The sequence below is a fragment of the Sebastes fasciatus genome, chromosome 11 (genome assembly GCF_043250625.1).
Source record: "Sebastes fasciatus isolate fSebFas1 chromosome 11, fSebFas1.pri, whole genome shotgun sequence".
Lineage (NCBI taxonomy): Eukaryota > Metazoa > Chordata > Actinopteri > Perciformes > Sebastidae > Sebastes > Sebastes fasciatus.
The window spans coordinates 30,725,521-30,751,544 of NC_133805.1; the positions used below are offsets into that span (position 1 = coordinate 30,725,521).

Consider the following 26,024-nt stretch of genomic DNA (forward strand, 5'->3'; position numbering starts at 1 on the left):
TGGGCTCCCGCTGCCGAAAAGTGTCTTTCGTTGTCGGCAGGATTCGAACCTGCGCGGGGAGACCCCAATGGATTTCTAGTCCATCGCCTTAACCACTCGGCCACGACAACCTGTAAAACAACGGTTAATACCAATTTGCAAAAATGTCCTGAACTTTCCCAATTGCTGAGAAGAACAGGGCATATCAATGTAACGTACTTGTTCAGTTAAACGTCCACTTGCTTTTCTTGCCTTTGTGATAGTCGGTGCATTCTTTGCTTTGCGCTATCAGTGCTTGATCTTTTCAGTTCTCCTTGTAGCTGGGGACCTGTTTTTCCGCTCCCCTTTCCGCCGCTCGACGATATCCTCAGTCAGGGTCAGCAGTTCTCCTCCCCTGCTGAACGAAGCCTGAGCCAAACCCTGCTCTCCTTTTCTGAGTCGTCTAACAGTTTGCCAGAACTTCCACGATGCCAAAGGAAAGTCCTTCTCCGTAGCCTCCCGGAAATCAACATATGGTATGAATATCACATTTCATGGACTAATTGTGAATTCTCCATTCTGCTGTGAAGTAACAACTTTTGTCTTTCTTGGTGAATAATAAGCAGCTGGTAGAAGACGCTAGCCTCCCCGTCGGGGAATCGAACCCCGGTCTTCCGCGTGACAAGCGGAGATACTGTCCACTATACTAACGAGGACTGCCGAGAGGACTGCCGAGAGGACTGCCGATGCCTCGCAGACACATTCCAGATATCTAGCATGCTAAATATCTAGACCCGTCGGGGACTCCTGCCAGAAGCTACAGCCAATGAGAGCGCAAGACACGGGTTGAGGGGAAATCTGGGGTCACAGTAGGAACTTACTGCATGTCAAAACAGCAAGTTTGGCAGTATAGATATGGGATGACTTTGAAAGTCTTGTAGTGTGAACATAGCTATCTACATACTGACATGCCCTACTCCCCAAGAGTCTCCCTTTTATTGTGGTCATAATAGCTATTGGAGATGCCAGGGATTGAACCCGGGGCCTCATACATGCAAAGCATGCGCTCTACCACTGAGCTACATCCCCCGTGGTTTTTGGGAATGTTTGACAATTTATTCCAGACACCTGAATAAAAGAAGAAATCTGACTAAAACACTTACGGTTAATCTGGTACGTTGCTTTAAAACCTGCGAAATGCAACTGCGATGGCCTTAAATCAAACCGGGTAGAGTGCTTGCACGACTATACCAGCAATCGCAGTGGAAAAGTAGGACATATGCTGCCTTAAGGCCCTGGCACACCGAGCCGTCGGCCGGCCGGCGATGAGCGTCCGTCGGACTGTTTTTTCCGGTGTGTCCCGCACACTCTAGTCGACTCTAGTCTAGTTGAATCGGTGGTGCCGCCCGTCGGTGAGAGAAATCACTCTCATTGGCAGTTCAGCCTTTGGTTCAGCTTAAACAAATCAGTGCACTAGAAGAGAAAAGGACGTGAGGGAAAGCAAGCCAACGAGGAAAGTCCAGAGGAAAAACACAGAGGGCTCTTCCCATTTTTCTTCTTGATCTCACCTGATCATTCCAATACACGGATATTTTCACAACGACATGGCCATCCGGAGTAAAGCTATGTGGTCGGCAACTGCTTTATTTTATGTCCGTATCATAATAAAGGCTTGTATATCCGCCGTCCTCGGTCTTCCGGTTTCCCTTTTTGAATGACAAGCACACACTACCGCGACCTGCTGGTAGGAAGAGTTATTTCATCTCAGGCAGGCACAGAACGTACGTGCTAACTGGCCGTCGGCTGTAGTCTTTGCGGTGTGTTCAAGTGCAACTCGTCGGCCAAAACAAAGGTGACGCGAGGCGACGCAACAGGCGGCTTTCGTTGCCGCTGGATTTTTGATGTCGGCTTGGTGTGTCCCCAGCTTTACTGCTTACTTTCTAACAACAATACCAAACAACAGTATACTGTCAGTGGAAGAAGAGAAGGACTGCGATGGCTGGGAATCGAACCCAGGTCAACTGCTTGGAAGGCAGCTATGCTCACCACTATACCACCATCGCTTCGCAAAGAAGGTCTTCCCGCCAAATTCGCCAATTTTTCTGGGCATCGAGACTGAAGCGAGCCCTGCATTTAAAAAATGCATGGTAGTGTCACCTCTACTTACTTATTTTTGATATTGTATCAAAATTGGATTTGATTGAAGGCCAATCTTAAGGCCCACACACAATCTAGTCTACTCAATCAACAATTACTGTCACAGAATCACTTTGTTACTGATGTTTTTTTCTAAGTTGCACCTAGTTTCCAAGTAACCAAGTATCATTGGTGGGCTCCCGCTGCCGAAAAGTGTCTTTCGTTGTCGGCAGGATTCGAACCTGCGCGGGGAGACCCCAATGGATTTCTAGTCCATCGCCTTAACCACTCGGCCACGACAACCTGTAAAACAACGGTTAATACCAATTTGCAAAAATGTCCTGAACTTTCCCAATTGCTGAGAAGAACAGGGCATATCAATGTAACGTACTTGTTCAGTTAAACGTCCACTTGCTTTTCTTGCCTTTGTGATAGTCGGTGCATTCTTTGCTTTGCGCTATCAGTGCTTGATCTTTTCAGTTCTCCTTGTAGCTGGGGACCTGTTTTTCCGCTCCCCTTTCCGCCGCTCGACGATATCCTCAGTCAGGGTCAGCAGTTCTCCTCCCCTGCTGAACGAAGCCTGAGCCAAACCCTGCTCTCCTTTTCTGAGTCGTCTAACAGTTTGCCAGAACTTCCACGATGCCAAAGGAAAGTCCTTCTCCGTAGCCTCCCGGAAATCAACATATGGTATGAATATCACATTTCATGGACTAATTGTGAATTCTCCATTCTGCTGTGAAGTAACAACTTTTGTCTTTCTTGGTGAATAATAAGCAGCTGGTAGAAGACGCTAGCCTCCCCGTCGGGGAATCGAACCCCGGTCTTCCGCGTGACAAGCGGAGATACTGTCCACTATACTAACGAGGACTGCCGAGAGGACTGCCGAGAGGACTGCGGAGAGGACTGCCGAGAGGACTGCGGAGAGGACTGCCGAGAGGCTTGCCGAGAGGCTTGCCGAGAGGCTTGCCGAGAGGCTTGCCGATGCCTCGCAGACACATTCCAGATATCTAGAATGCTAAATATCTAGACCCGTCGGGGACTCCTGCCAGAAGCTACAGCCAATGAGAGCGCAAGACACGGGTTGAGGGGAAATCTGGGGTCACAGTAGGAACTTACTGCATGTCAAAACAGCAAGTTTGGCAGTATAGATATGGGATGACTTTGAAAGTCTTATAGTGTGAACATAGCTATCTACATACTGACATGCCCTACTCCCCAAGAGTCTCCCTTTTATTGTGGTCATAATAGCTATTGGAGATGCCAGGGATTGAACCCGGGGCCTCATACATGCAAAGCATGCGCTCTACCACTGAGCTACATCCCCCGTGGTTTTTGGGAATGTTTGACAATTTATTCCAGACACCTGAATAAAAGAAGAAATCTGACTAAAACACTTACGGTTAATCTGGTACGTTGCTTTAAAACCTGCGAAATGCAACTGCGATGGCCTTAAATCAAACCGGGTAGAGTGCTTGCACGACTATACCAGCAATCGCAGTGGAAAAGTAGGACATATGCTGCCTTAAGGCCCTGGCACACTGAGCCGTCGGCCGGCCGGCGATGAGCGTCCGTCGGACTGTTTTTTCCGGTGTGTCCCGCACACTCTAGTCGACTCTAGTCTAGTTGAATCGGTGGTGCCGCCCGTCGGTGAGAGAAATCACTCTCATTGGCAGTTCAGCCTTTGGTTCAGCTTAAACAAATCAGTGCACTAGAAGAGAAAAGGACGTGAGGGAAAGCAAGCCAACGAGGAAAGTCCAGAGGAAAAACACAGAGGGCTCTTCCCATTTTTCTTCTTGATCTCACCTGATCATTCCAATACACGGATATTTTCACAACGACATGGCCATCCGGAGTAAAGCTATGTGGTCGGCAACTGCTTTATTTTATGTCCGTATCATAATAAAGGCTTGTATATCCGCCGTCCTCGGTCTTCCGGTTTCCCTTTTTGAATGACAAGCACACACTACCGCGACCTGCTGGTAGGAAGAGTTATTTCATCTCAGGCAGGCACAGAACGTACGTGCTAACTGGCCGTCGGCTGTAGTCTTTGCGGTGTGTTCAAGTGCAACTCGTCGGCCAAAACAAAGGTGACGCGAGGCGACGCAACAGGCGGCTTTCGTTGCCGCTGGATTTTTGATGTCGGCTTGGTGTGTCCCCAGCTTTACTGCTTACTTTCTAACAACAATACCAAACAACAGTATACTGTCAGTGGAAGAAGAGAAGGACTGCGATGGCTGGGAATCGAACCCAGGTCAACTGCTTGGAAGGCAGCTATGCTCACCACTATACCACCATCGCTTCGCGAAGAAGGTCTTCCCGCCAAATTCGCCAATTTTTCTGGGCATCGAGACTGAAGCGAGCCCTGCATTTAAAAAATGCATGGGACTGTCACCTCTACTTACTTATTTTTGATATTGTATCAAAATTGGATTTGATTGAAGGCCAATCTTAAGGCCCACACACAATCTAGTCTACTCAATCAACAATTACTGTCACAGAATCACTTTGTTACTGATGTTTTTTTCTAAGTTGCACCTAGTTTCCAAGTAACCAAGTATCATTGGTGGGCTCCCGCTGCCGAAAAGTGTCTTTCGTTGTCGGCAGGATTCGAACCTGCGCGGGGAGACCCCAATGGATTTCTAGTCCATCGCCTTAACCACTCGGCCACGACAACCTGTAAAACAACGGTTAATACCAATTTGCAAAAATGTCCTGAACTTTCCCAATTGCTGAGAAGAACAGGGCATATCAATGTAACGTACTTGTTCAGTTAAACGTCCACTTGCTTTTCTTGCCTTTGTGATAGTCGGTGCATTCTTTGCTTTGCGCTATCAGTGCTTGATCTTTTCAGTTCTCCTTGTAGCTGGGGACCTGTTTTTCCGCTCCCCTTTCCGCCGCTCGACGATATCCTCAGTCAGGGTCAGCAGTTCTCCTCCCCTGCTGAACGAAGCCTGAGCCAAACCCTGCTCTCCTTTTCTGAGTCGTCTAACAGTTTGCCAGAACTTCCACGATGCCAAAGGAAAGTCCTTCTCCGTAGCCTCCCGGAAATCAACATATGGTATGAATATCACATTTCATGGACTAATTGTGAATTCTCCATTCTGCTGTGAAGTAACAACTTTTGTCTTTCTTGGTGAATAATAAGCAGCTGGTAGAAGACGCTAGCCTCCCCGTCGGGGAATCGAACCCCGGTCTTCCGCGTGACAAGCGGAGATACTGTCCACTATACTAACGAGGACTGCCGAGAGGACTGCCGAGAGGACTGCCGATGCCTCGCAGACACATTCCAGATATCTAGCATGCTAAATATCTAGACCCGTCGGGGACTCCTGCCAGAAGCTACAGCCAATGAGAGCGCAAGACACGGGTTGAGGGGAAATCTGGGGTCACAGTAGGAACTTACTGCATGTCAAAACAGCAAGTTTGGCAGTATAGATATGGGATGACTTTGAAAGTCTTGTAGTGTGAACATAGCTATCTACATACTGACATGCCCTACTCCCCAAGAGTCTCCCTTTTATTGTGGTCATAATAGCTATTGGAGATGCCAGGGATTGAACCCGGGGCCTCATACATGCAAAGCATGCGCTCTACCACTGAGCTACATCCCCCGTGGTTTTTGGGAATGTTTGACAATTTATTCCAGACACCTGAATAAAAGAAGAAATCTGACTAAAACACTTACGGTTAATCTGGTACGTTGCTTTAAAACCTGCGAAATGCAACTGCGATGGCCTTAAATCAAACCGGGTAGAGTGCTTGCACGACTATACCAGCAATCGCAGTGGAAAAGTAGGACATATGCTGCCTTAAGGCCCTGGCACACCGAGCCGTCGGCCGGCCGGCGATGAGCGTCCGTCGGACTGTTTTTTCCGGTGTGTCCCGCACACTCTAGTCGACTCTAGTCTAGTTGAATCGGTGGTGCCGCCCGTCGGTGAGAGAAATCACTCTCATTGGCAGTTCAGCCTTTGGTTCAGCTTAAACAAATCAGTGCACTAGAAGAGAAAAGGACGTGAGGGAAAGCAAGCCAACGAGGAAAGTCCAGAGGAAAAACACAGAGGGCTCTTCCCATTTTTCTTCTTGATCTCACCTGATCATTCCAATACACGGATATTTTCACAACGACATGGCCATCCGGAGTAAAGCTATGTGGTCGGCAACTGCTTTATTTTATGTCCGTATCATAATAAAGGCTTGTATATCCGCCGTCCTCGGTCTTCCGGTTTCCCTTTTTGAATGACAAGCACACACTACCGCGACCTGCTGGTAGGAAGAGTTATTTCATCTCAGGCAGGCACAGAACGTACGTCCTAACTGGCCGTCGGCTGTAGTCTTTGCGGTGTGTTCAAGTGCAACTCGTCGGCCAAAACAAAGGTGACGCGAGGCGACGCAACAGGCGGCTTTCGTTGCCGCTGGATTTTTGATGTCGGCTTGGTGTGTCCCCAGCTTTACTGCTTACTTTCTAACAACAATACCAAACAACAGTATACTGTCAGTGGAAGAAGAGAAGGACTGCGATGGCTGGGAATCGAACCCAGGTCAACTGCTTGGAAGGCAGCTATGCTCACCACTATACCACCATCGCTTCGCAAAGAAGGTCTTCCCGCCAAATTCGCCAATTTTTCTGGGCATCGAGACTGAAGCGAGCCCTGCATTTAAAAAATGCATGGTAGTGTCACCTCTACTTACTTATTTTTGATATTGTATCAAAATTGGATTTGATTGAAGGCCAATCTTAAGGCCCACACACAATCTAGTCTACTCAATCAACAATTACTGTCACAGAATCACTTTGTTACTGATGTTTTTTTCTAAGTTGCACCTAGTTTCCAAGTAACCAAGTATCATTGGTGGGCTCCCGCTGCCGAAAAGTGTCTTTCGTTGTCGGCAGGATTCGAACCTGCGCGGGGAGACCCCAATGGATTTCTAGTCCATCGCCTTAACCACTCGGCCACGACAACCTGTAAAACAACGGTTAATACCAATTTGCAAAAATGTCCTGAACTTTCCCAATTGCTGAGAAGAACAGGGCATATCAATGTAACGTACTTGTTCAGTTAAACGTCCACTTGCTTTTCTTGCCTTTGTGATAGTCGGTGCATTCTTTGCTTTGCGCTATCAGTGCTTGATCTTTTCAGTTCTCCTTGTAGCTGGGGACCTGTTTTTCCGCTCCCCTTTCCGCCGCTCGACGATATCCTCAGTCAGGGTCAGCAGTTCTCCTCCCCTGCTGAACGAAGCCTGAGCCAAACCCTGCTCTCCTTTTCTGAGTCGTCTAACAGTTTGCCAGAACTTCCACGATGCCAAAGGAAAGTCCTTCTCCGTAGCCTCCCGGAAATCAACATATGGTATGAATATCACATTTCATGGACTAATTGTGAATTCTCCATTCTGCTGTGAAGTAACAACTTTTGTCTTTCTTGGTGAATAATAAGCAGCTGGTAGAAGACGCTAGCCTCCCCGTCGGGGAATCGAACCCCGGTCTTCCGCGTGACAAGCGGAGATACTGTCCACTATACTAACGAGGACTGCCGAGAGGACTGCCGAGAGGACTGCCGATGCCTCGCAGACACATTCCAGATATCTAGCATGCTAAATATCTAGACCCGTCGGGGACTCCTGCCAGAAGCTACAGCCAATGAGAGCGCAAGACACGGGTTGAGGGGAAATCTGGGGTCACAGTAGGAACTTACTGCATGTCAAAACAGCAAGTTTGGCAGTATAGATATGGGATGACTTTGAAAGTCTTGTAGTGTGAACATAGCTATCTACATACTGACATGCCCTACTCCCCAAGAGTCTCCCTTTTATTGTGGTCATAATAGCTATTGGAGATGCCAGGGATTGAACCCGGGGCCTCATACATGCAAAGCATGCGCTCTACCACTGAGCTACATCCCCCGTGGTTTTTGGGAATGTTTGACAATTTATTCCAGACACCTGAATAAAAGAAGAAATCTGACTAAAACACTTACGGTTAATCTGGTACGTTGCTTTAAAACCTGCGAAATGCAACTGCGATGGCCTTAAATCAAACCGGGTAGAGTGCTTGCACGACTATACCAGCAATCGCAGTGGAAAAGTAGGACATATGCTGCCTTAAGGCCCTGGCACACCGAGCCGTCGGCCGGCCGGCGATGAGCGTCCGTCGGACTGTTTTTTCCGGTGTGTCCCGCACACTCTAGTCGACTCTAGTCTAGTTGAATCGGTGGTGCCGCCCGTCGGTGAGAGAAATCACTCTCATTGGCAGTTCAGCCTTTGGTTCAGCTTAAACAAATCAGTGCACTAGAAGAGAAAAGGACGTGAGGGAAAGCAAGCCAACGAGGAAAGTCCAGAGGAAAAACACAGAGGGCTCTTCCCATTTTTCTTCTTGATCTCACCTGATCATTCCAATACACGGATATTTTCACAACGACATGGCCATCCGGAGTAAAGCTATGTGGTCGGCAACTGCTTTATTTTATGTCCGTATCATAATAAAGGCTTGTATATCCGCCGTCCTCGGTCTTCCGGTTTCCCTTTTTGAATGACAAGCACACACTACCGCGACCTGCTGGTAGGAAGAGTTATTTCATCTCAGGCAGGCACAGAACGTACGTGCTAACTGGCCGTCGGCTGTAGTCTTTGCGGTGTGTTCAAGTGCAACTCGTCGGCCAAAACAAAGGTGACGCGAGGCGACGCAACAGGCGGCTTTCGTTGCCGCTGGATTTTTGATGTCGGCTTGGTGTGTCCCCAGCTTTACTGCTTACTTTCTAACAACAATACCAAACAACAGTATACTGTCAGTGGAAGAAGAGAAGGACTGCGATGGCTGGGAATCGAACCCAGGTCAACTGCTTGGAAGGCAGCTATGCTCACCACTATACCACCATCGCTTCGCAAAGAAGGTCTTCCCGCCAAATTCGCCAATTTTTCTGGGCATCGAGACTGAAGCGAGCCCTGCATTTAAAAAATGCATGGTAGTGTCACCTCTACTTACTTATTTTTGATATTGTATCAAAATTGGATTTGATTGAAGGCCAATCTTAAGGCCCACACACAATCTAGTCTACTCAATCAACAATTACTGTCACAGAATCACTTTGTTACTGATGTTTTTTTCTAAGTTGCACCTAGTTTCCAAGTAACCAAGTATCATTGGTGGGCTCCCGCTGCCGAAAAGTGTCTTTCGTTGTCGGCAGGATTCGAACCTGCGCGGGGAGACCCCAATGGATTTCTAGTCCATCGCCTTAACCACTCGGCCACGACAACCTGTAAAACAACGGTTAATACCAATTTGCAAAAATGTCCTGAACTTTCCCAATTGCTGAGAAGAACAGGGCATATCAATGTAACGTACTTGTTCAGTTAAACGTCCACTTGCTTTTCTTGCCTTTGTGATAGTCGGTGCATTCTTTGCTTTGCGCTATCAGTGCTTGATCTTTTCAGTTCTCCTTGTAGCTGGTTCGCACTGCACAAATTTGGCCCTGATTTTCCGCTCCCCTTTCCGCCGCTCGACAATATCCTCAGTCAGGGTCAGCAGTTCTCCTCCCCTGCTGAACGAAGCCTGAGCCAAACCCTGCTCTCCTTTTCTGAGTCGTCTAACAGTTTGCCAGAACTTCCACGATGCCAAAGGAAAGTCCTTCTCCGTAGCCTCCCGGAAATCAACATATGGTATGAATATCACATTTCATGGACTAATTGTGAATTCTCCATTCTGCTGTGAAGTAACAACTTTTGTCTTTCTTGGTGAATAATAAGCAGCTGGTAGAAGACGCTAGCCTCCCCGTCGGGGAATCGAACCCCGGTCTTCCGCGTGACAAGCGGAGATACTGTCCACTATACTAACGAGGACTGCCGAGAGGACTGCCGAGAGGACTGCCGATGCCTCGCAGACACATTCCAGATATCTAGCATGCTAAATATCTAGACCCGTCGGGGACTCCTGCCAGAAGCTACAGCCAATGAGAGCGCAAGACACGGGTTGAGGGGAAATCTGGGGTCACAGTAGGAACTTACTGCATGTCAAAACAGCAAGTTTGGCAGTATAGATATGGGATGACTTTGAAAGTCTTGTAGTGTGAACATAGCTATCTACATACTGACATGCCCTACTCCCCAAGAGTCTCCCTTTTATTGTGGTCATAATAGCTATTGGAGATGCCAGGGATTGAACCCGGGGCCTCATACATGCAAAGCATGCGCTCTACCACTGAGCTACATCCCCCGTGGTTTTTGGGAATGTTTGACAATTTATTCCAGACACCTGAATAAAAGAAGAAATCTGACTAAAACACTTACGGTTAATCTGGTACGTTGCTTTAAAACCTGCGAAATGCAACTGCGATGGCCTTAAATCAAACCGGGTAGAGTGCTTGCACGACTATACCAGCAATCGCAGTGGAAAAGTAGGACATATGCTGCCTTAAGGCCCTGGCACACCGAGCCGTCGGCCGGCCGGCGATGAGCGTCCGTCGGACTGTTTTTTCCGGTGTGTCCCGCACACTCTAGTCGACTCTAGTCTAGTTGAATCGGTGGTGCCGCCCGTCGGTGAGAGAAATCACTCTCATTGGCAGTTCAGCCTTTGGTTCAGCTTAAACAAATCAGTGCACTAGAAGAGAAAAGGACGTGAGGGAAAGCAAGCCAACGAGGAAAGTCCAGAGGAAAAACACAGAGGGCTCTTCCCATTTTTCTTCTTGATCTCACCTGATCATTCCAATACACGGATATTTTCACAACGACATGGCCATCCGGAGTAAAGCTATGTGGTCGGCAACTGCTTTATTTTATGTCCGTATCATAATAAAGGCTTGTATATCCGCCGTCCTCGGTCTTCCGGTTTCCCTTTTTGAATGACAAGCACACACTACCGCGACCTGCTGGTAGGAAGAGTTATTTCATCTCAGGCAGGCACAGAACGTACGTCCTAACTGGCCGTCGGCTGTAGTCTTTGCGGTGTGTTCAAGTGCAACTCGTCGGCCAAAACAAAGGTGACGCGAGGCGACGCAACAGGCGGCTTTCGTTGCCGCTGGATTTTTGATGTCGGCTTGGTGTGTCCCCAGCTTTACTGCTTACTTTCTAACAACAATACCAAACAACAGTATACTGTCAGTGGAAGAAGAGAAGGACTGCGATGGCTGGGAATCGAACCCAGGTCAACTGCTTGGAAGGCAGCTATGCTCACCACTATACCACCATCGCTTCGCAAAGAAGGTCTTCCCGCCAAATTCGCCAATTTTTCTGGGCATCGAGACTGAAGCGAGCCCTGCATTTAAAAAATGCATGGTAGTGTCACCTCTACTTACTTATTTTTGATATTGTATCAAAATTGGATTTGATTGAAGGCCAATCTTAAGGCCCACACACAATCTAGTCTACTCAATCAACAATTACTGTCACAGAATCACTTTGTTACTGATGTTTTTTTCTAAGTTGCACCTAGTTTCCAAGTAACCAAGTATCATTGGTGGGCTCCCGCTGCCGAAAAGTGTCTTTCGTTGTCGGCAGGATTCGAACCTGCGCGGGGAGACCCCAATGGATTTCTAGTCCATCGCCTTAACCACTCGGCCACGACAACCTGTAAAACAACGGTTAATACCAATTTGCAAAAATGTCCTGAACTTTCCCAATTGCTGAGAAGAACAGGGCATATCAATGTAACGTACTTGTTCAGTTAAACGTCCACTTGCTTTTCTTGCCTTTGTGATAGTCGGTGCATTCTTTGCTTTGCGCTATCAGTGCTTGATCTTTTCAGTTCTCCTTGTAGCTGGTTCGCACTGCACAAATTTGGCCCTGATTTTCCGCTCCCCTTTCCGCCGCTCGACAATATCCTCAGTCAGGGTCAGCAGTTCTCCTCCCCTGCTGAACGAAGCCTGAGCCAAACCCTGCTCTCCTTTTCTGAGTCGTCTAACAGTTTGCCAGAACTTCCACGATGCCAAAGGAAAGTCCTTCTCCGTAGCCTCCCGGAAATCAACATATGGTATGAATATCACATTTCATGGACTAATTGTGAATTCTCCATTCTGCTGTGAAGTAACAACTTTTGTCTTTCTTGGTGAATAATAAGCAGCTGGTAGAAGACGCTAGCCTCCCCGTCGGGGAATCGAACCCCGGTCTTCCGCGTGACAAGCGGAGATACTGTCCACTATACTAACGAGGACTGCCGAGAGGACTGCCGAGAGGACTGCCGATGCCTCGCAGACACATTCCAGATATCTAGCATGCTAAATATCTAGACCCGTCGGGGACTCCTGCCAGAAGCTACAGCCAATGAGAGCGCAAGACACGGGTTGAGGGGAAATCTGGGGTCACAGTAGGAACTTACTGCATGTCAAAACAGCAAGTTTGGCAGTATAGATATGGGATGACTTTGAAAGTCTTGTAGTGTGAACATAGCTATCTACATACTGACATGCCCTACTCCCCAAGAGTCTCCCTTTTATTGTGGTCATAATAGCTATTGGAGATGCCAGGGATTGAACCCGGGGCCTCATACATGCAAAGCATGCGCTCTACCACTGAGCTACATCCCCCGTGGTTTTTGGGAATGTTTGACAATTTATTCCAGACACCTGAATAAAAGAAGAAATCTGACTAAAACACTTACGGTTAATCTGGTACGTTGCTTTAAAACCTGCGAAATGCAACTGCGATGGCCTTAAATCAAACCGGGTAGAGTGCTTGCACGACTATACCAGCAATCGCAGTGGAAAAGTAGGACATATGCTGCCTTAAGGCCCTGGCACACCGAGCCGTCGGCCGGCCGGCGATGAGCGTCCGTCGGACTGTTTTTTCCGGTGTGTCCCGCACACTCTAGTCGACTCTAGTCTAGTTGAATCGGTGGTGCCGCCCGTCGGTGAGAGAAATCACTCTCATTGGCAGTTCAGCCTTTGGTTCAGCTTAAACAAATCAGTGCACTAGAAGAGAAAAGGACGTGAGGGAAAGCAAGCCAACGAGGAAAGTCCAGAGGAAAAACACAGAGGGCTCTTCCCATTTTTCTTCTTGATCTCACCTGATCATTCCAATACACGGATATTTTCACAACGACATGGCCATCCGGAGTAAAGCTATGTGGTCGGCAACTGCTTTATTTTATGTCCGTATCATAATAAAGGCTTGTATATCCGCCGTCCTCGGTCTTCCGGTTTCCCTTTTTGAATGACAAGCACACACTACCGCGACCTGCTGGTAGGAAGAGTTATTTCATCTCAGGCAGGCACAGAACGTACGTCCTAACTGGCCGTCGGCTGTAGTCTTTGCGGTGTGTTCAAGTGCAACTCGTCGGCCAAAACAAAGGTGACGCGAGGCGACGCAACAGGCGGCTTTCGTTGCCGCTGGATTTTTGATGTCGGCTTGGTGTGTCCCCAGCTTTACTGCTTACTTTCTAACAACAATACCAAACAACAGTATACTGTCAGTGGAAGAAGAGAAGGACTGCGATGGCTGGGAATCGAACCCAGGTCAACTGCTTGGAAGGCAGCTATGCTCACCACTATACCACCATCGCTTCGCAAAGAAGGTCTTCCCGCCAAATTCGCCAATTTTTCTGGGCATCGAGACTGAAGCGAGCCCTGCATTTAAAAAATGCATGGTAGTGTCACCTCTACTTACTTATTTTTGATATTGTATCAAAATTGGATTTGATTGAAGGCCAATCTTAAGGCCCACACACAATCTAGTCTACTCAATCAACAATTACTGTCACAGAATCACTTTGTTACTGATGTTTTTTTCTAAGTTGCACCTAGTTTCCAAGTAACCAAGTATCATTGGTGGGCTCCCGCTGCCGAAAAGTGTCTTTCGTTGTCGGCAGGATTCGAACCTGCGCGGGGAGACCCCAATGGATTTCTAGTCCATCGCCTTAACCACTCGGCCACGACAACCTGTAAAACAACGGTTAATACCAATTTGCAAAAATGTCCTGAACTTTCCCAATTGCTGAGAAGAACAGGGCATATCAATGTAACGTACTTGTTCAGTTAAACGTCCACTTGCTTTTCTTGCCTTTGTGATAGTCGGTGCATTCTTTGCTTTGCGCTATCAGTGCTTGATCTTTTCAGTTCTCCTTGTAGCTGGGGACCTGTTTTTCCGCTCCCCTTTCCGCCGCTCGACGATATCCTCAGTCAGGGTCAGCAGTTCTCCTCCCCTGCTGAACGAAGCCTGAGCCAAACCCTGCTCTCCTTTTCTGAGTCGTCTAACAGTTTGCCAGAACTTCCACGATGCCAAAGGAAAGTCCTTCTCCGTAGCCTCCCGGAAATCAACATATGGTATGAATATCACATTTCATGGACTAATTGTGAATTCTCCATTCTGCTGTGAAGTAACAACTTTTGTCTTTCTTGGTGAATAATAAGCAGCTGGTAGAAGACGCTAGCCTCCCCGTCGGGGAATCGAACCCCGGTCTTCCGCGTGACAAGCGGAGATACTGTCCACTATACTAACGAGGACTGCCGAGAGGACTGCTGAGAGGACTGCCGATGCCTCGCAGACACATTCCAGATATCTAGCATGCTAAATATCTAGACCCGTCGGGGACTCCTGCCAGAAGCTACAGCCAATGAGAGCGCAAGACACGGGTTGAGGGGAAATCTGGGGTCACAGTAGGAACTTACTGCATGTCAAAACAGCAAGTTTGGCAGTATAGATATGGGATGACTTTGAAAGTCTTGTAGTGTGAACATAGCTATCTACATACTGACATGCCCTACTCCCCAAGAGTCTCCCTTTTATTGTGGTCATAATAGCTATTGGAGATGCCAGGGATTGAACCCGGGGCCTCATACATGCAAAGCATGCGCTCTACCACTGAGCTACATCCCCCGTGGTTTTTGGGAATGTTTGACAATTTATTCCAGACACCTGAATAAAAGAAGAAATCTGACTAAAACACTTACGGTTAATCTGGTACGTTGCTTTAAAACCTGCGAAATGCAACTGCGATGGCCTTAAATCAAACCGGGTAGAGTGCTTGCACGACTATACCAGCAATCGCAGTGGAAAAGTAGGACATATGCTGCCTTAAGGCCCTGGCACACCGAGCCGTCGGCCGGCCGGCGATGAGCGTCCGTCGGACTGTTTTTTCCGGTGTGTCCCGCACACTCTAGTCGACTCTAGTCTAGTTGAATCGGTGGTGCCGCCCGTCGGTGAGAGAAATCACTCTCATTGGCAGTTCAGCCTTTGGTTCAGCTTAAACAAATCAGTGCACTAGAAGAGAAAAGGACGTGAGGGAAAGCAAGCCAACGAGGAAAGTCCAGAGGAAAAACACAGAGGGCTCTTCCCATTTTTCTTCTTGATCTCACCTGATCATTCCAATACACGGATATTTTCACAACGACATGGCCATCCGGAGTAAAGCTATGTGGTCGGCAACTGCTTTATTTTATGTCCGTATCATAATAAAGGCTTGTATATCCGCCGTCCTCGGTCTTCCGGTTTCCCTTTTTGAATGACAAGCACACACTACCGCGACCTGCTGGTAGGAAGAGTTATTTCATCTCAGGCAGGCACAGAACGTACGTGCTAACTGGCCGTCGGCTGTAGTCTTTGCGGTGTGTTCAAGTGCAACTCGTCGGCCAAAACAAAGGTGACGCGAGGCGACGCAACAGGCGGCTTTCGTTGCCGCTGGATTTTTGATGTCGGCTTGGTGTGTCCCCAGCTTTACTGCTTACTTTCTAACAACAATACCAAACAACAGTATACTGTCAGTGGAAGAAGAGAAGGACTGCGATGGCTGGGAATCGAACCCAGGTCAACTGCTTGGAAGGCAGCTATGCTCACCACTATACCACCATCGCTTCGCAAAGAAGGTCTTCCCGCCAAATTCGCCAATTTTTCTGGGCATCGAGACTGAAGCGAGCCCTGCATTTAAAAAATGCATGGTAGTGTCACCTCTACTTACTTATTTTTGATATTGTATCAAAATTGGATTTGATTGAAGGCCAATCTTAAGGCCCACACACAATCTAGTCTACTCAATCAACAATTACTGTCACAGAATCACTTTGTTACTGATGTTTTTTTCTAAGTTGCACCTAGTTTCCAAGTAACCAAGTATCATTGGTGGGCTCCCGCTGCCGAAAAGTGTCTTTCGTTGTCGGCAGGATTCGAACCTGCGCGGGGAGACCCCAATGGATTTCTAGTCCATCGCCTTAACCACTCGGCCACGACAACCTGTAAAACAACGGTTAATACCAATTTGCAAAAATGTCCTGAACTTTCCCAATTGCTGAGAAGAACAGGGCATATCAATGTAACGTACTTGTTCAGTTAAACGTCCACTTGCTTTTCTTGCCTTTGTGATAGTCGGTGCATTCTTTGCTTTGCGCTATCAGTGCTTGATCTTTTCAGTTCTCCTTGTAGCTGGTTCGCACTGCACAAATTTGGCCCTGATTTTCCGCTCCCCTTTCCGCCGCTCGACAATATCCTCAGTCAGGGTCAGCAGTTCTCCTCCCCTGCTGAACGAAGCCTGAGCCAAACCCTGCTCTCCTTTTCTGAGTCGTCTAACAGTTTGCCAGAACTTCCACGATGCCAAAGGAAAGTCCTTCTCCGTAGCCTCCCGGAAATCAACATATGGTATGAATATCACATTTCATGGACTAATTGTGAATTCTCCATTCTGCTGTGAAGTAACAACTTTTGTCTTTCTTGGTGAATAATAAGCAGCTGGTAGAAGACGCTAGCCTCCCCGTCGGGGAATCGAACCCCGGTCTTCCGCGTGACAAGCGGAGATACTGTCCACTATACTAACGAGGACTGCCGAGAGGACTGCCGAGAGGACTGCCGATGCCTCGCAGACACATTCCAGATATCTAGCATGCTAAATATCTAGACCCGTCGGGGACTCCTGCCAGAAGCTACAGCCAATGAGAGCGCAAGACACGGGTTGAGGGGAAATCTGGGGTCACAGTAGGAACTTACTGCATGTCAAAACAGCAAGTTTGGCAGTATAGATATGGGATGACTTTGAAAGTCTTGTAGTGTGAACATAGCTATCTACATACTGACATGCCCTACTCCCCAAGAGTCTCCCTTTTATTGTGGTCATAATAGCTATTGGAGATGCCAGGGATTGAACCCGGGGCCTCATACATGCAAAGCATGCGCTCTACCACTGAGCTACATCCCCCGTGGTTTTTGGGAATGTTTGACAATTTATTCCAGACACCTGAATAAAAGAAGAAATCTGACTAAAACACTTACGGTTAATCTGGTACGTTGCTTTAAAACCTGCGAAATGCAACTGCGATGGCCTTAAATCAAACCGGGTAGAGTGCTTGCACGACTATACCAGCAATCGCAGTGGAAAAGTAGGACATATGCTGCCTTAAGGCCCTGGCACACCGAGCCGTCGGCCGGCCGGCGATGAGCGTCCGTCGGACTGTTTTTTCCGGTGTGTCCCGCACACTCTAGTCGACTCTAGTCTAGTTGAATCGGTGGTGCCGCCCGTCGGTGAGAGAAATCACTCTCATTGGCAGTTCAGCCTTTGGTTCAGCTTAAACAAATCAGTGCACTAGAAGAGAAAAGGACGTGAGGGAAAGCAAGCCAACGAGGAAAGTCCAGAGGAAAAACACAGAGGGCTCTTCCCATTTTTCTTCTTGATCTCACCTGATCATTCCAATACACGGATATTTTCACAACGACATGGCCATCCGGAGTAAAGCTATGTGGTCGGCAACTGCTTTATTTTATGTCCGTATCATAATAAAGGCTTGTATATCCGCCGTCCTCGGTCTTCCGGTTTCCCTTTTTGAATGACAAGCACACACTACCGCGACCTGCTGGTAGGAAGAGTTATTTCATCTCAGGCAGGCACAGAACGTACGTCCTAACTGGCCGTCGGCTGTAGTCTTTGCGGTGTGTTCAAGTGCAACTCGTCGGCCAAAACAAAGGTGACGCGAGGCGACGCAACAGGCGGCTTTCGTTGCCGCTGGATTTTTGATGTCGGCTTGGTGTGTCCCCAGCTTTACTGCTTACTTTCTAACAACAATACCAAACAACAGTATACTGTCAGTGGAAGAAGAGAAGGACTGCGATGGCTGGGAATCGAACCCAGGTCAACTGCTTGGAAGGCAGCTATGCTCACCACTATACCACCATCGCTTCGCAAAGAAGGTCTTCCCGCCAAATTCGCCAATTTTTCTGGGCATCGAGACTGAAGCGAGCCCTGCATTTAAAAAATGCATGGTAGTGTCACCTCTACTTACTTATTTTTGATATTGTATCAAAATTGGATTTGATTGAAGGCCAATCTTAAGGCCCACACACAATCTAGTCTACTCAATCAACAATTACTGTCACAGAATCACTTTGTTACTGATGTTTTTTTCTAAGTTGCACCTAGTTTCCAAGTAACCAAGTATCATTGGTGGGCTCCCGCTGCCGAAAAGTGTCTTTCGTTGTCGGCAGGATTCGAACCTGCGCGGGGAGACCCCAATGGATTTCTAGTCCATCGCCTTAACCACTCGGCCACGACAACCTGTAAAACAACGGTTAATACCAATTTGCAAAAATGTCCTGAACTTTCCCAATTGCTGAGAAGAACAGGGCATATCAATGTAACGTACTTGTTCAGTTAAACGTCCACTTGCTTTTCTTGCCTTTGTGATAGTCGGTGCATTCTTTGCTTTGCGCTATCAGTGCTTGATCTTTTCAGTTCTCCTTGTAGCTGGTTCGCACTGCACAAATTTGGCCCTGATTTTCCGCTCCCCTTTCCGCCGCTCGACAATATCCTCAGTCAGGGTCAGCAGTTCTCCTCCCCTGCTGAACGAAGCCTGAGCCAAACCCTGCTCTCCTTTTCTGAGTCGTCTAACAGTTTGCCAGAACTTCCACGATGCCAAAGGAAAGTCCTTCTCCGTAGCCTCCCGGAAATCAACATATGGTATGAATATCACATTTCATGGACTAATTGTGAATTCTCCATTCTGCTGTGAAGTAACAACTTTTGTCTTTCTTGGTGAATAATAAGCAGCTGGTAGAAGACGCTAGCCTCCCCGTCGGGGAATCGAACCCCGGTCTTCCGCGTGACAAGCGGAGATACTGTCCACTATACTAACGAGGACTGCCGAGAGGACTGCCGAGAGGACTGCCGATGCCTCGCAGACACATTCCAGATATCTAGCATGCTAAATATCTAGACCCGTCGGGGACTCCTGCCAGAAGCTACAGCCAATGAGAGCGCAAGACACGGGTTGAGGGGAAATCTGGGGTCACAGTAGGAACTTACTGCATGTCAAAACAGCAAGTTTGGCAGTATAGATATGGGATGACTTTGAAAGTCTTGTAGTGTGAACATAGCTATCTACATACTGACATGCCCTACTCCCCAAGAGTCTCCCTTTTATTGTGGTCATAATAGCTATTGGAGATGCCAGGGATTGAACCCGGGGCCTCATACATGCAAAGCATGCGCTCTACCACTGAGCTACATCCCCCGTGGTTTTTGGGAATGTTTGACAATTTATTCCAGACACCTGAATAAAAGAAGAAATCTGACTAAAACACTTACGGTTAATCTGGTACGTTGCTTTAAAACCTGCGAAATGCAACTGCGATGGCCTTAAATCAAACCGGGTAGAGTGCTTGCACGACTATACCAGCAATCGCAGTGGAAAAGTAGGACATATGCTGCCTTAAGGCCCTGGCACACCGAGCCGTCGGCCGGCCGGCGATGAGCGTCCGTCGGACTGTTTTTTCCGGTGTGTCCCGCACACTCTAGTCGACTCTAGTCTAGTTGAATCGGTGGTGCCGCCCGTCGGTGAGAGAAATCACTCTCATTGGCAGTTCAGCCTTTGGTTCAGCTTAAACAAATCAGTGCACTAGAAGAGAAAAGGACGTGAGGGAAAGCAAGCCAACGAGGAAAGTCCAGAGGAAAAACACAGAGGGCTCTTCCCATTTTTCTTCTTGATCTCACCTGATCATTCCAATACACGGATATTTTCACAACGACATGGCCATCCGGAGTAAAGCTATGTGGTCGGCAACTGCTTTATTTTATGTCCGTATCATAATAAAGGCTTGTATATCCGCCGTCCTCGGTCTTCCGGTTTCCCTTTTTGAATGACAAGCACACACTACCGCGACCTGCTGGTAGGAAGAGTTATTTCATCTCAGGCAGGCACAGAACGTACGTCCTAACTGGCCGTCGGCTGTAGTCTTTGCGGTGTGTTCAAGTGCAACTCGTCGGCCAAAACAAAGGTGACGCGAGGCGACGCAACAGGCGGCTTTCGTTGCCGCTGGATTTTTGATGTCGGCTTGGTGTGTCCCCAGCTTTACTGCTTACTTTCTAACAACAATACCAAACAACAGTATACTGTCAGTGGAAGAAGAGAAGGACTGCGATGGCTGGGAATCGAACCCAGGTCAACTGCTTGGAAGGCAGCTATGCTCACCACTATACCACCATCGCTTCGCAAAGAAGGTCTTCCCGCCAAATTCGCCAATTTTTCTGGGCATCGAGACTGAAGCGAGCCCTGCATTTAAAAAATGCATGGTAGTGTCACCTCTACTTACTTATTTTTGATATTGTATCAAAATTGGATTTGATTGAAGGCCAATCTTAAGGCCCACACACAATCTAGTCTACTCAATCAACAATTACTGTCACAGAATCACTTTGTTACTGATGTTTTTTTCTAAGTTGCACCTAGTTTCCAAGTAACCAAGTATCATTGGTGGGCTCCCGCTGCCGAAAAGTGTCTTTCGTTGTCGGCAGGATTCGAACCTGCGCGGGGAGACCCCAATGGATTTCTAGTCCATCGCCTTAACCACTCGGCCACGACAACCTGTAAAACAACGGTTAATACCAATTTGCAAAAATGTCCTGAACTTTCCCAATTGCTGAGAAGAACAGGGCATATCAATGTAACGTACTTGTTCAGTTAAACGTCCACTTGCTTTTCTTGCCTTTGTGATAGTCGGTGCATTCTTTGCTTTGCGCTATCAGTGCTTGATCTTTTCAGTTCTCCTTGTAGCTGGTTCGCACTGCACAAATTTGGCCCTGATTTTCCGCTCCCCTTTCCGCCGCTCGACAATATCCTCAGTCAGGGTCAGCAGTTCTCCTCCCCTGCTGAACGAAGCCTGAGCCAAACCCTGCTCTCCTTTTCTGAGTCGTCTAACAGTTTGCCAGAACTTCCACGATGCCAAAGGAAAGTCCTTCTCCGTAGCCTCCCGGAAATCAACATATGGTATGAATATCACATTTCATGGACTAATTGTGAATTCTCCATTCTGCTGTGAAGTAACAACTTTTGTCTTTCTTGGTGAATAATAAGCAGCTGGTAGAAGACGCTAGCCTCCCCGTCGGGGAATCGAACCCCGGTCTTCCGCGTGACAAGCGGAGATACTGTCCACTATACTAACGAGGACTGCCGAGAGGACTGCCGAGAGGACTGCCGATGCCTCGCAGACACATTCCAGATATCTAGCATGCTAAATATCTAGACCCGTCGGGGACTCCTGCCAGAAGCTACAGCCAATGAGAGCGCAAGACACGGGTTGAGGGGAAATCTGGGGTCACAGTAGGAACTTACTGCATGTCAAAACAGCAAGTTTGGCAGTATAGATATGGGATGACTTTGAAAGTCTTGTAGTGTGAACATAGCTATCTACATACTGACATGCCCTACTCCCCAAGAGTCTCCCTTTTATTGTGGTCATAATAGCTATTGGAGATGCCAGGGATTGAACCCGGGGCCTCATACATGCAAAGCATGCGCTCTACCACTGAGCTACATCCCCCGTGGTTTTTGGGAATGTTTGACAATTTATTCCAGACACCTGAATAAAAGAAGAAATCTGACTAAAACACTTACGGTTAATCTGGTACGTTGCTTTAAAACCTGCGAAATGCAACTGCGATGGCCTTAAATCAAACCGGGTAGAGTGCTTGCACGACTATACCAGCAATCGCAGTGGAAAAGTAGGACATATGCTGCCTTAAGGCCCTGGCACACCGAGCCGTCGGCCGGCCGGCGATGAGCGTCCGTCGGACTGTTTTTTCCGGTGTGTCCCGCACACTCTAGTCGACTCTAGTCTAGTTGAATCGGTGGTGCCGCCCGTCGGTGAGAGAAATCACTCTCATTGGCAGTTCAGCCTTTGGTTCAGCTTAAACAAATCAGTGCACTAGAAGAGAAAAGGACGTGAGGGAAAGCAAGCCAACGAGGAAAGTCCAGAGGAAAAACACAGAGGGCTCTTCCCATTTTTCTTCTTGATCTCACCTGATCATTCCAATACACGGATATTTTCACAACGACATGGCCATCCGGAGTAAAGCTATGTGGTCGGCAACTGCTTTATTTTATGTCCGTATCATAATAAAGGCTTGTATATCCGCCGTCCTCGGTCTTCCGGTTTCCCTTTTTGAATGACAAGCACACACTACCGCGACCTGCTGGTAGGAAGAGTTATTTCATCTCAGGCAGGCACAGAACGTACGTCCTAACTGGCCGTCGGCTGTAGTCTTTGCGGTGTGTTCAAGTGCAACTCGTCGGCCAAAACAAAGGTGACGCGAGGCGACGCAACAGGCGGCTTTCGTTGCCGCTGGATTTTTGATGTCGGCTTGGTGTGTCCCCAGCTTTACTGCTTACTTTCTAACAACAATACCAAACAACAGTATACTGTCAGTGGAAGAAGAGAAGGACTGCGATGGCTGGGAATCGAACCCAGGTCAACTGCTTGGAAGGCAGCTATGCTCACCACTATACCACCATCGCTTCGCAAAGAAGGTCTTCCCGCCAAATTCGCCAATTTTTCTGGGCATCGAGACTGAAGCGAGCCCTGCATTTAAAAAATGCATGGTAGTGTCACCTCTACTTACTTATTTTTGATATTGTATCAAAATTGGATTTGATTGAAGGCCAATCTTAAGGCCCACACACAATCTAGTCTACTCAATCAACAATTACTGTCACAGAATCACTTTGTTACTGATGTTTTTTTCTAAGTTGCACCTAGTTTCCAAGTAACCAAGTATCATTGGTGGGCTCCCGCTGCCGAAAAGTGTCTTTCGTTGTCGGCAGGATTCGAACCTGCGCGGGGAGACCCCAATGGATTTCTAGTCCATCGCCTTAACCACTCGGCCACGACAACCTGTAAAACAACGGTTAATACCAATTTGCAAAAATGTCCTGAACTTTCCCAATTGCTGAGAAGAACAGGGCATATCAATGTAACGTACTTGTTCAGTTAAACGTCCACTTGCTTTTCTTGCCTTTGTGATAGTCGGTGCATTCTTTGCTTTGCGCTATCAGTGCTTGATCTTTTCAGTTCTCCTTGTAGCTGGGGACCTGTTTTTCCGCTCCCCTTTCCGCCGCTCGACGATATCCTCAGTCAGGGTCAGCAGTTCTCCTCCCCTGCTGAACGAAGCCTGAGCCAAACCCTGCTCTCCTTTTCTGAGTCGTCTAACAGTTTGCCAGAACTTCCACGATGCCAAAGGAAAGTCCTTCTCCGTAGCCTCCCGGAAATCAACATATGGTATGAATATCACATTTCATGGACTAATTGTGAATTCTCCATTCTGCTGTGAAGTAACAACTTTTGTCTTTCTTGGTGAATAATAAGCAGCTGGTAGAAGACGCTAGCCTCCCCGTCGGGGAATCGAACCCCGGTCTTCCGCGTGACAAGCGGAGATACTGTCCACTATACTAACGAGGACTGCCGAGAGGACTGCTGAGAGGACTGCCGATGCCTCGCAGACACATTCCAGATATCTAGCATGCTAAATATCTAGACCCGTCGGGGACTCCTGCCAGAAGCTACAGCCAATGAGAGCGCAAGACACGGGTTGAGGGGAAATCTGGGGTCACAGTAGGAACTTACTGCATGTCAAAACAGCAAGTTTGGCAGTATAGATATGGGATGACTTTGAAAGTCTTGTAGTGTGAACATAGCTATCTACATACTGACATGCCCTACTCCCCAAGAGTCTCCCTTTTATTGTGGTCATAATAGCTATTGGAGATGCCAGGGATTGAACCCGGGGCCTCATACATGCAAAGCATGCGCTCTACCACTGAGCTACATCCCCCGTGGTTTTTGGGAATGTTTGACAATTTATTCCAGACACCTGAATAAAAGAAGAAATCTGACTAAAACACTTACGGTTAATCTGGTACGTTGCTTTAAAACCTGCGAAATGCAACTGCGATGGCCTTAAATCAAACCGGGTAGAGTGCTTGCACGACTATACCAGCAATCGCAGTGGAAAAGTAGGACATATGCTGCCTTAAGGCCCTGGCACACCGAGCCGTCGGCCGGCCGGCGATGAGCGTCCGTCGGACTGTTTTTTCCGGTGTGTCCCGCACACTCTAGTCGACTCTAGTCTAGTTGAATCGGTGGTGCCGCCCGTCGGTGAGAGAAATCACTCTCATTGGCAGTTCAGCCTTTGGTTCAGCTTAAACAAATCAGTGCACTAGAAGAGAAAAGGACGTGAGGGAAAGCAAGCCAACGAGGAAAGTCCAGAGGAAAAACACAGAGGGCTCTTCCCATTTTTCTTCTTGATCTCACCTGATCATTCCAATACACGGATATTTTCACAACGACATGGCCATCCGGAGTAAAGCTATGTGGTCGGCAACTGCTTTATTTTATGTCCGTATCATAATAAAGGCTTGTATATCCGCCGTCCTCGGTCTTCCGGTTTCCCTTTTTGAATGACAAGCACACACTACCGCGACCTGCTGGTAGGAAGAGTTATTTCATCTCAGGCAGGCACAGAACGTACGTGCTAACTGGCCGTCGGCTGTAGTCTTTGCGGTGTGTTCAAGTGCAACTCGTCGGCCAAAACAAAGGTGACGCGAGGCGACGCAACAGGCGGCTTTCGTTGCCGCTGGATTTTTGATGTCGGCTTGGTGTGTCCCCAGCTTTACTGCTTACTTTCTAACAACAATACCAAACAACAGTATACTGTCAGTGGAAGAAGAGAAGGACTGCGATGGCTGGGAATCGAACCCAGGTCAACTGCTTGGAAGGCAGCTATGCTCACCACTATACCACCATCGCTTCGCAAAGAAGGTCTTCCCGCCAAATTCGCCAATTTTTCTGGGCATCGAGACTGAAGCGAGCCCTGCATTTAAAAAATGCATGGTAGTGTCACCTCTACTTACTTATTTTTGATATTGTATCAAAATTGGATTTGATTGAAGGCCAATCTTAAGGCCCACACACAATCTAGTCTACTCAATCAACAATTACTGTCACAGAATCACTTTGTTACTGATGTTTTTTTCTAAGTTGCACCTAGTTTCCAAGTAACCAAGTATCATTGGTGGGCTCCCGCTGCCGAAAAGTGTCTTTCGTTGTCGGCAGGATTCGAACCTGCGCGGGGAGACCCCAATGGATTTCTAGTCCATCGCCTTAACCACTCGGCCACGACAACCTGTAAAACAACGCTTAATACCAATTTGCAAAAATGTCCTGAACTTTCCCAATTGCTGAGAAGAACAGGGCATATCAATGTAACGTACTTGTTCAGTTAAACGTCCACTTGCTTTTCTTGCCTTTGTGATAGTCGGTGCATTCTTTGCTTTGCGCTATCAGTGCTTGATCTTTTCAGTTCTCCTTGTAGCTGGGGACCTGTTTTTCCGCTCCCCTTTCCGCCGCTCGACGATATCCTCAGTCAGGGTCAGCAGTTCTCCTCCCCTGCTGAACGAAGCCTGAGCCAAACCCTGCTCTCCTTTTCTGAGTCGTCTAACAGTTTGCCAGAACTTCCACGATGCCAAAGGAAAGTCCTTCTCCGTAGCCTCCCGGAAATCAACATATGGTATGAATATCACATTTCATGGACTAATTGTGAATTCTCCATTCTGCTGTGAAGTAACAACTTTTGTCTTTCTTGGTGAATAATAAGCAGCTGGTAGAAGACGCTAGCCTCCCCGTCGGGGAATCGAACCCCGGTCTTCCGCGTGACAAGCGGAGATACTGTCCACTATACTAACGAGGACTGCCGAGAGGACTGCCGA

At 47.8% G+C, this 26,024-nt stretch overlaps 46 non-coding genes across 46 annotated transcripts; all 46 read right to left on the bottom strand.

Annotated features, from left to right (window-relative positions):
- Positions 1-28: 28 nt before the first annotated feature.
- On the bottom strand, positions 29-110 carry trnas-aga (transfer RNA serine (anticodon AGA)). The gene has a single exon. It is a non-coding gene; the product is annotated as a tRNA-Ser (tRNA).
- Positions 111-602: 492 nt separating this feature from the next.
- On the bottom strand, positions 603-674 carry trnad-guc (transfer RNA aspartic acid (anticodon GUC)). The gene has a single exon. It is a non-coding gene; the product is annotated as a tRNA-Asp (tRNA).
- Positions 675-975: 301 nt separating this feature from the next.
- trnaa-ugc (transfer RNA alanine (anticodon UGC)) lies at positions 976-1,047 on the bottom strand. The gene has a single exon. It is a non-coding gene; the product is annotated as a tRNA-Ala (tRNA).
- Positions 1,048-1,949: 902 nt separating this feature from the next.
- trnag-ucc (transfer RNA glycine (anticodon UCC)) lies at positions 1,950-2,021 on the bottom strand. Its single transcript has one exon. It is a non-coding gene; the product is annotated as a tRNA-Gly (tRNA).
- Positions 2,022-2,315: 294 nt separating this feature from the next.
- trnas-aga (transfer RNA serine (anticodon AGA)) lies at positions 2,316-2,397 on the bottom strand. The gene has a single exon. It is a non-coding gene; the product is annotated as a tRNA-Ser (tRNA).
- A 492-nt stretch (positions 2,398-2,889) lies between these two features.
- On the bottom strand, positions 2,890-2,961 carry trnad-guc (transfer RNA aspartic acid (anticodon GUC)). Its single transcript has one exon. It is a non-coding gene; the product is annotated as a tRNA-Asp (tRNA).
- A 385-nt stretch (positions 2,962-3,346) lies between these two features.
- On the bottom strand, positions 3,347-3,418 carry trnaa-ugc (transfer RNA alanine (anticodon UGC)). The gene has a single exon. It is a non-coding gene; the product is annotated as a tRNA-Ala (tRNA).
- A 902-nt stretch (positions 3,419-4,320) lies between these two features.
- trnag-ucc (transfer RNA glycine (anticodon UCC)) lies at positions 4,321-4,392 on the bottom strand. The gene has a single exon. It is a non-coding gene; the product is annotated as a tRNA-Gly (tRNA).
- Positions 4,393-4,686: 294 nt separating this feature from the next.
- Positions 4,687-4,768, bottom strand: trnas-aga (transfer RNA serine (anticodon AGA)). Its single transcript has one exon. It is a non-coding gene; the product is annotated as a tRNA-Ser (tRNA).
- A 492-nt stretch (positions 4,769-5,260) lies between these two features.
- Positions 5,261-5,332, bottom strand: trnad-guc (transfer RNA aspartic acid (anticodon GUC)). Its single transcript has one exon. It is a non-coding gene; the product is annotated as a tRNA-Asp (tRNA).
- Positions 5,333-5,633: 301 nt separating this feature from the next.
- On the bottom strand, positions 5,634-5,705 carry trnaa-ugc (transfer RNA alanine (anticodon UGC)). Its single transcript has one exon. It is a non-coding gene; the product is annotated as a tRNA-Ala (tRNA).
- Positions 5,706-6,607: 902 nt separating this feature from the next.
- On the bottom strand, positions 6,608-6,679 carry trnag-ucc (transfer RNA glycine (anticodon UCC)). The gene has a single exon. It is a non-coding gene; the product is annotated as a tRNA-Gly (tRNA).
- A 294-nt stretch (positions 6,680-6,973) lies between these two features.
- Positions 6,974-7,055, bottom strand: trnas-aga (transfer RNA serine (anticodon AGA)). Its single transcript has one exon. It is a non-coding gene; the product is annotated as a tRNA-Ser (tRNA).
- Positions 7,056-7,547: 492 nt separating this feature from the next.
- Positions 7,548-7,619, bottom strand: trnad-guc (transfer RNA aspartic acid (anticodon GUC)). The gene has a single exon. It is a non-coding gene; the product is annotated as a tRNA-Asp (tRNA).
- Positions 7,620-7,920: 301 nt separating this feature from the next.
- trnaa-ugc (transfer RNA alanine (anticodon UGC)) lies at positions 7,921-7,992 on the bottom strand. The gene has a single exon. It is a non-coding gene; the product is annotated as a tRNA-Ala (tRNA).
- A 902-nt stretch (positions 7,993-8,894) lies between these two features.
- trnag-ucc (transfer RNA glycine (anticodon UCC)) lies at positions 8,895-8,966 on the bottom strand. Its single transcript has one exon. It is a non-coding gene; the product is annotated as a tRNA-Gly (tRNA).
- A 294-nt stretch (positions 8,967-9,260) lies between these two features.
- On the bottom strand, positions 9,261-9,342 carry trnas-aga (transfer RNA serine (anticodon AGA)). Its single transcript has one exon. It is a non-coding gene; the product is annotated as a tRNA-Ser (tRNA).
- A 510-nt stretch (positions 9,343-9,852) lies between these two features.
- On the bottom strand, positions 9,853-9,924 carry trnad-guc (transfer RNA aspartic acid (anticodon GUC)). Its single transcript has one exon. It is a non-coding gene; the product is annotated as a tRNA-Asp (tRNA).
- Positions 9,925-10,225: 301 nt separating this feature from the next.
- trnaa-ugc (transfer RNA alanine (anticodon UGC)) lies at positions 10,226-10,297 on the bottom strand. The gene has a single exon. It is a non-coding gene; the product is annotated as a tRNA-Ala (tRNA).
- Positions 10,298-11,199: 902 nt separating this feature from the next.
- On the bottom strand, positions 11,200-11,271 carry trnag-ucc (transfer RNA glycine (anticodon UCC)). The gene has a single exon. It is a non-coding gene; the product is annotated as a tRNA-Gly (tRNA).
- A 294-nt stretch (positions 11,272-11,565) lies between these two features.
- On the bottom strand, positions 11,566-11,647 carry trnas-aga (transfer RNA serine (anticodon AGA)). Its single transcript has one exon. It is a non-coding gene; the product is annotated as a tRNA-Ser (tRNA).
- Positions 11,648-12,157: 510 nt separating this feature from the next.
- trnad-guc (transfer RNA aspartic acid (anticodon GUC)) lies at positions 12,158-12,229 on the bottom strand. Its single transcript has one exon. It is a non-coding gene; the product is annotated as a tRNA-Asp (tRNA).
- A 301-nt stretch (positions 12,230-12,530) lies between these two features.
- Positions 12,531-12,602, bottom strand: trnaa-ugc (transfer RNA alanine (anticodon UGC)). The gene has a single exon. It is a non-coding gene; the product is annotated as a tRNA-Ala (tRNA).
- A 902-nt stretch (positions 12,603-13,504) lies between these two features.
- trnag-ucc (transfer RNA glycine (anticodon UCC)) lies at positions 13,505-13,576 on the bottom strand. The gene has a single exon. It is a non-coding gene; the product is annotated as a tRNA-Gly (tRNA).
- A 294-nt stretch (positions 13,577-13,870) lies between these two features.
- Positions 13,871-13,952, bottom strand: trnas-aga (transfer RNA serine (anticodon AGA)). Its single transcript has one exon. It is a non-coding gene; the product is annotated as a tRNA-Ser (tRNA).
- A 492-nt stretch (positions 13,953-14,444) lies between these two features.
- On the bottom strand, positions 14,445-14,516 carry trnad-guc (transfer RNA aspartic acid (anticodon GUC)). The gene has a single exon. It is a non-coding gene; the product is annotated as a tRNA-Asp (tRNA).
- A 301-nt stretch (positions 14,517-14,817) lies between these two features.
- On the bottom strand, positions 14,818-14,889 carry trnaa-ugc (transfer RNA alanine (anticodon UGC)). Its single transcript has one exon. It is a non-coding gene; the product is annotated as a tRNA-Ala (tRNA).
- A 902-nt stretch (positions 14,890-15,791) lies between these two features.
- On the bottom strand, positions 15,792-15,863 carry trnag-ucc (transfer RNA glycine (anticodon UCC)). The gene has a single exon. It is a non-coding gene; the product is annotated as a tRNA-Gly (tRNA).
- Positions 15,864-16,157: 294 nt separating this feature from the next.
- Positions 16,158-16,239, bottom strand: trnas-aga (transfer RNA serine (anticodon AGA)). The gene has a single exon. It is a non-coding gene; the product is annotated as a tRNA-Ser (tRNA).
- A 510-nt stretch (positions 16,240-16,749) lies between these two features.
- trnad-guc (transfer RNA aspartic acid (anticodon GUC)) lies at positions 16,750-16,821 on the bottom strand. The gene has a single exon. It is a non-coding gene; the product is annotated as a tRNA-Asp (tRNA).
- A 301-nt stretch (positions 16,822-17,122) lies between these two features.
- trnaa-ugc (transfer RNA alanine (anticodon UGC)) lies at positions 17,123-17,194 on the bottom strand. The gene has a single exon. It is a non-coding gene; the product is annotated as a tRNA-Ala (tRNA).
- Positions 17,195-18,096: 902 nt separating this feature from the next.
- On the bottom strand, positions 18,097-18,168 carry trnag-ucc (transfer RNA glycine (anticodon UCC)). Its single transcript has one exon. It is a non-coding gene; the product is annotated as a tRNA-Gly (tRNA).
- Positions 18,169-18,462: 294 nt separating this feature from the next.
- Positions 18,463-18,544, bottom strand: trnas-aga (transfer RNA serine (anticodon AGA)). Its single transcript has one exon. It is a non-coding gene; the product is annotated as a tRNA-Ser (tRNA).
- A 510-nt stretch (positions 18,545-19,054) lies between these two features.
- trnad-guc (transfer RNA aspartic acid (anticodon GUC)) lies at positions 19,055-19,126 on the bottom strand. The gene has a single exon. It is a non-coding gene; the product is annotated as a tRNA-Asp (tRNA).
- Positions 19,127-19,427: 301 nt separating this feature from the next.
- Positions 19,428-19,499, bottom strand: trnaa-ugc (transfer RNA alanine (anticodon UGC)). The gene has a single exon. It is a non-coding gene; the product is annotated as a tRNA-Ala (tRNA).
- Positions 19,500-20,401: 902 nt separating this feature from the next.
- trnag-ucc (transfer RNA glycine (anticodon UCC)) lies at positions 20,402-20,473 on the bottom strand. The gene has a single exon. It is a non-coding gene; the product is annotated as a tRNA-Gly (tRNA).
- Positions 20,474-20,767: 294 nt separating this feature from the next.
- trnas-aga (transfer RNA serine (anticodon AGA)) lies at positions 20,768-20,849 on the bottom strand. Its single transcript has one exon. It is a non-coding gene; the product is annotated as a tRNA-Ser (tRNA).
- A 510-nt stretch (positions 20,850-21,359) lies between these two features.
- On the bottom strand, positions 21,360-21,431 carry trnad-guc (transfer RNA aspartic acid (anticodon GUC)). The gene has a single exon. It is a non-coding gene; the product is annotated as a tRNA-Asp (tRNA).
- A 301-nt stretch (positions 21,432-21,732) lies between these two features.
- On the bottom strand, positions 21,733-21,804 carry trnaa-ugc (transfer RNA alanine (anticodon UGC)). The gene has a single exon. It is a non-coding gene; the product is annotated as a tRNA-Ala (tRNA).
- A 902-nt stretch (positions 21,805-22,706) lies between these two features.
- On the bottom strand, positions 22,707-22,778 carry trnag-ucc (transfer RNA glycine (anticodon UCC)). The gene has a single exon. It is a non-coding gene; the product is annotated as a tRNA-Gly (tRNA).
- Positions 22,779-23,072: 294 nt separating this feature from the next.
- On the bottom strand, positions 23,073-23,154 carry trnas-aga (transfer RNA serine (anticodon AGA)). The gene has a single exon. It is a non-coding gene; the product is annotated as a tRNA-Ser (tRNA).
- A 492-nt stretch (positions 23,155-23,646) lies between these two features.
- Positions 23,647-23,718, bottom strand: trnad-guc (transfer RNA aspartic acid (anticodon GUC)). Its single transcript has one exon. It is a non-coding gene; the product is annotated as a tRNA-Asp (tRNA).
- Positions 23,719-24,019: 301 nt separating this feature from the next.
- trnaa-ugc (transfer RNA alanine (anticodon UGC)) lies at positions 24,020-24,091 on the bottom strand. Its single transcript has one exon. It is a non-coding gene; the product is annotated as a tRNA-Ala (tRNA).
- A 902-nt stretch (positions 24,092-24,993) lies between these two features.
- trnag-ucc (transfer RNA glycine (anticodon UCC)) lies at positions 24,994-25,065 on the bottom strand. Its single transcript has one exon. It is a non-coding gene; the product is annotated as a tRNA-Gly (tRNA).
- A 294-nt stretch (positions 25,066-25,359) lies between these two features.
- trnas-aga (transfer RNA serine (anticodon AGA)) lies at positions 25,360-25,441 on the bottom strand. Its single transcript has one exon. It is a non-coding gene; the product is annotated as a tRNA-Ser (tRNA).
- A 492-nt stretch (positions 25,442-25,933) lies between these two features.
- Positions 25,934-26,005, bottom strand: trnad-guc (transfer RNA aspartic acid (anticodon GUC)). Its single transcript has one exon. It is a non-coding gene; the product is annotated as a tRNA-Asp (tRNA).
- Positions 26,006-26,024: the final 19 nt, after the last annotated feature.